Here is a 5,561-nt window from a genome sequence, read left to right on the forward strand (position 1 = left end):
GTTCTTTATATCCACGCGTAGGTGGCAATATGCTCTACAACTCTTGTTTAGACTCCCTCGGCAAATTTCGAATTTATTTTTATTTTTATTTATTTTTAACGGGCCGGGACACGAAAAGTCCGTTAAAAATCCATAACTTCTTCATGTGATGTCCGTTCTCGTCAGACTTTACTCCGTTGTGATACTATTGTTGAGATCTTCGATTCTCATTTAGGTTGTATCAGCTAAAAATCTCTCGATGTCTGTTTCGAGTATTTTAGTTGTCTGCTGCTATATTTGAAACTTGGAAAAATCATAATTTTCTCATACGAAGTCAAATTTGGACGTTCTTATATATACGCATACGGTCTAATGATATCTACAACTTTCATTTAGATACCTAAGGCTAACTATAATTGTATTGAAACTTCGCGTTTTACGCTCATCAGTGTTGCTGGTTTTTAGTGTGATTCTTAGATTGGTCATAACTTCTTCGTTATAACTCGGATTTTAGTGTTCTTTATATTTCTGAAACCCTTGATACGATGTTTATCATTTTATGTAACCCAATAGAGACTTTTGAACATTCAAATTTTGATGCAAATTTCATTACATTAGAAGAGATTACAAATTCTTGACTTTTTAGGTCATTACACTGACCCGAAAATATCGCGTTGTCACATCATCCCCTCCGTTAGAGGGAATTTCGTCCCGAAATTAAGTATAAAGTTAACAATTGTGGATTAGGGAAAGAGATGCGGATACTTTTGTTTCATCTGATCTTCACGTTCCCAAGTAAATTCAGGTCCCCGCTTTGCATTCCAGTGGACCTACACAATGGGTATGAGACTTTGTTTTGTTCTTTTAATTTCCCTATCCATGACTTCAATTGGTTGCTCTATGAAGTGGAGACTCTCGTTGATTTCGATTTCGTCTAGAGGGACGACGAGGGTCTCATCAGACAAACATTTCTTCAAGTTTGACACATGAAAGGTAGGATGTACGTTATTGATTTCCTGTGGTAGGCGAAGTTTATATGCTACCGGGCCGATCCTTGCAAGGATCTCGAATGGTCCGATATATCTTGGGTTTAATTTCCCACGTTTTCCAAAACGTATTAACCCCTTCCAGGGCGAGACCTTCAATAGCACACGGTCCCCAACCAGAAATTCTAAGGGCTTCCGTCTTTTGTCCACATAACTCTTTTGTCTGTCTCTTGAAGCTTTTAGTCGTTCTCGAATTTGTACTATCTTTTCAGTTGTTTCTCTTATAATTTCCGGGCCTATGAGAGCGCTGTCGGGTACTTGTCCCTTGGCTAGTTGCGTGTCACCCACTTCATCCCAGCACAGTGCTGATCTGCACTTGCGGCCATAGAGGGCTTCGAATGGAGCAACTTTAATGCTGGAGTGATAGCTATTGTTGTTGGATTAATGTCTAAGTCCATAACTATAATTGGTAAGACTTGACCCGATCCGGCATGGTCCATTTGGGTTGCATGGCATCATGCATTTGGATAGACTAAAATGAGAGAAATAACACTTAATGTTGGTTAATATATTATAAATTCTAATATATTAATAAGATTATTTAATTAGTATTGATCAAGAATTAATCTAGGATTAATTAAGTGATCAAAAGAAGACTAATTAAATATATGGGTTGATTGTGTAAATCATCCATACTTGTATAGTGGGCTAAGACTCCATGGATTATCAAGTTGGGCTAAAACCCATAGGATGCTCCATGGTGTATTTGAACCCATGGATCCAAGGAAATGGAAAGCCATGACAATTAGGGTTTACCCTAATTGTGACACTATATAAAGATCATATTGGTGACAAAATCGGCACTAGAATATATGTGAAAGGGCTAGCCAGTTTTTATGAAGTGTGGATTTCTCTCTAATCTATTCCAAGTGTATTTGGTGTTGTGTGAACCATTTGAGGTGTCACACTTGGGGCACTAGGCACTCAAGCTTCATGATGACATTCTACATCAAAGAGGTATGTAATTCTAACTTGATATATTCATTTGAATCAATGTTATTATGCTAGTTAGGATGAATACCTTGGAAAGTTCATATTTGCATGTATAATAGATAAAACATAGATCCAAGGTATTTAGGGTTGCATGTACACTTAGGAGTCTTAGAATGCTCAAAATCCAACAGTGGTATCAAAGCCTAGGCTTGCTTTTTCTTATACTTGATGCAAATGTGTTTTTTCAAAGTTGAATCTGTCTAGACCATAAAACTCGAAGAGTTTATGCAAAAAAAACTCGACGAGTTCATCATATTGGGCATGAACTCGACGAGTTTCTCAAGGAACTCGACGAGTTTTGGGTGCTGACAGCTTGCTGTTTGCTGGTTTGGTTGGAATTGGACTAGGAACATTACCCTAAGCTGTTTTTTAACTTATAAACTTGTTTTTGATGTGGTAATGTTCATGCTAATCCAATTTCAAAGATAATTGTTAATAGATTCATGTTTTGTATTAGTTTAAAAGTTATGCTAATTACATGAAAAAGTGTGATGTGAATTATCTTTGTTCATATGAGTTGCTTAGATTAATAGATAAGTTAATTAATTATGTGTTTTCAATCCATTTTAATCTAAGAGTTTATTCTAAAATGTGTTTTTGTAACTTGTCCTCAAGTTATATGAGAAGTCACATTTAAGTTTCATAAAACTCATAAAAGTTGGCAATGGTTACAAAAATGAAGAGTCTTGTCCTCAAGTTATGGAGGTTCAAGAGTCACTTCATTAAGTAACAAAATGTGTAACCTTAATTAATTTCATAAGTTACAAAATAAAGAAAAGTTACATTCTTTTATTAGTTTAAAGTCTTCCATAACTTGTCCTCAAGTTATGGAACTTGAAGAGTCTTTTAATTAAAACTACTTTAAACTCATAAGTTATGGAATTAATTAGTTTTGAATAGTTTCAAAACTTGCCCTCAAGTTCTGGAATTTGAAAAGTTTTCACTTATGAATACTTTAATTCCAAGTTAGCCCTTAGAATTTTAAAAGTTAAAATTCAACCCTTATACTTTATAATATTATAAGTTAATAATATTTATATTTATGTATAAGAGTAAAGTCAGTCTTACCGTTAGTAGGCCTCATTCACGAAGCCGGTCTATAAGGGGGGTATAAGGTTACTGCCTATAAAATGGCAGTTTAATGGGTGTCCACTCTCACCCACCGCTTCCTTGACTGGTGTAGGGTCGTTAGCCGAACGGGTAGGACAAGGACTATAATTCTCCCTTCATTAAAAGTATTAATGATAAATACTAAGTAACTAAACCTTTTATAAATACCCAATCTTAGTTACTTAGAAAAATGTGAATTAGGTGCTAATCCATGAAATTACACTTTTCACTTTGTTTAAGTCGTTAGTGGAGCGTGTGTGGTTAACCGGCACACTAACCTGGACTTAACAAGGTAGACAAAGGGTAACTTAATATTTATCATAGTATCGATGGAGCGTGTGCGGTTAACTGGCAGATCGATTAAGGGGTAAATATTAAGGGTACCAAGTATATTTGCATGGTTACTTCACACCTTGTTTTGTGATCCTCGGCATCCCTGTAACACCCCGTTTATTTAATAGATAAATAAATGTATAGAAGCCCTAAAAATCAGTAATAACTGAACAAGGTGTTGGTTTCAAGGAGTTAAAAATTCACAATTATAGAAGTTCGGGGTTAAAAGGTAAGTTTTAGATTTATTTGTATGAATTTATGAAGGAAGGGACTAAATGGTAACTTCTGGGACTTCATTGAAGAGATTTTGGGGGCTAAGGGGTCGTTGGGTAAATTTTGGATGGGAGTTGAAAGAAATTTCTGAAGTTAGGGTAGGAATGGTAAATTATGGACTTTACTTGGAAAGAATAATAGTGAGAGGGACCATTCCTGCCATTATGGAAGGAAGTTTGAAGGGAGGGGGTATATAGTCGTTCACACAGCCGGTCATCAAACCCTAACCCTAGCAAACCCGTTACAGCCATCACCCCCTTATACCTCCCTCTTCATTTCCGGTAGCCGCTCGCCACCATTGGAGCCTCCTCAGCCGCCGATCATCAAGACCGACGACCACCATTGCTGAGCATCCGTCGATGAAGCTTGCTGCTGCTGCCTCCTCTTCTCCTTCTTCATTCGTCAATGATGAAGAGTCTCACGGTGAGACTGAATCTGTCAGCCGCCGTCGGAGAAGCCGAGAACCCGAACACCGACGTGTGGTTCGTAAATGGTTAGATCCTCCACTGTTACATCGCCGCCATCTATGTTGGAACCTAAGGGCCATCGAGTCGGGTACCTCTTGTCGCCGTCAGATGACCACCTGACGGGTGTCGTTGCCGCCGATTACGCTGCTGCTGCTGGTTGTTTCGTTCAACGCCATCCGCCGCCTTGGTCGCCGCCGCTGCTAGCTTCTTGTGTTGTTTCCTTCGCCACCCACTTCAGTGGGTGTTGGAGTTATTTTCTGGGCATGATATATGTGTCCGTGTACTGTGATGGGATGAGGCTACCGGAGATCCGAAGAAACCACCACAGCCACCACTGTAGGGTGGTGGCTGCCACCATCTGCCGCTGCCGGCCACCTTAAGGTGGTTGCGTGTGTTTTTGTGTATTTAGAGGGGTGTGTGTGTGTTATTAGCATGTGTGTGTGTGTTTTTGGATGGTATTGTAATCGTAACAAATGGGATAATGGAAAGAAAGTCAAAACCACCACCATAGGGTGGTGGCTGCCGCCACCGGTCGCCGTGTCGGGTGGCAGTGTGCTTTGCATTGTGGTATTGATTTCGTTGGGATGCTCGAAACCCTAATGGGCCTTGTAATATCAAATGGGCCCAATGAAGGTTAATGGACTCTAATGGACCCAATAAAACCCTAATGGGCTTAATAGTATTCAAGTGGGCTTAATAGGCCCAATAAAGCCCTAATTGATCTAAAAGCCCAACAAATGAATTAATGGGCTAACATTTGGGTTGGAAACCCTAATCAGGGTTTGGAAAACCCTAATGCCATCAAAACCCTAATTTTAATCGGGACACACGAGAATTATTTAATAACTGGAGATATTAAATAATAATCATTGGTAAATGAACTTAAGGCAATAATGGACTTAATGGATTAAGTCCTTAATGGGTTAAGTAGGAACACTTAACCCTAATCGATATTTTATGTGAGAAACCCTAAATTGGATTTGGGTTCTTATTGGGCCAATTGGGAACATGTTATGGACTAAGGAAATCATTAGGCCTTAGGATAGGACCCATTAGAGAGGCTTGGGCCCAATTTGGAAAGTTGGGCCATAAGTAGGCCATGATTGGGCCTTGAGGATTATTAGCCATTGGGCCATCAGAATGCCAATTGTTTGGCCTAGAATAATTGGTTTGGCATTAAAATACGTCCATGTAGAGGTTTGGGCCCAATTTGGAAAAATGGGCCATATGTTAGGCTCTGGCCCATTACTTGACTTTTGGGCCTTTGGAGTGTGAGTTGGACCTTGGGCTTAAAACCAATTATTAATTGGGTGTTGTTTGATGTTGACAGTTCGGGAATCTATCAACCAGCAAGGGAGTT

The sequence above is a fragment of the Lactuca serriola genome, chromosome 3 (assembly GCF_051521515.1).
Source record: "Lactuca serriola cultivar US96UC23 chromosome 3, Lser_US96UC23_V15, whole genome shotgun sequence".
Taxonomy (NCBI): domain Eukaryota; kingdom Viridiplantae; phylum Streptophyta; class Magnoliopsida; order Asterales; family Asteraceae; genus Lactuca; species Lactuca serriola.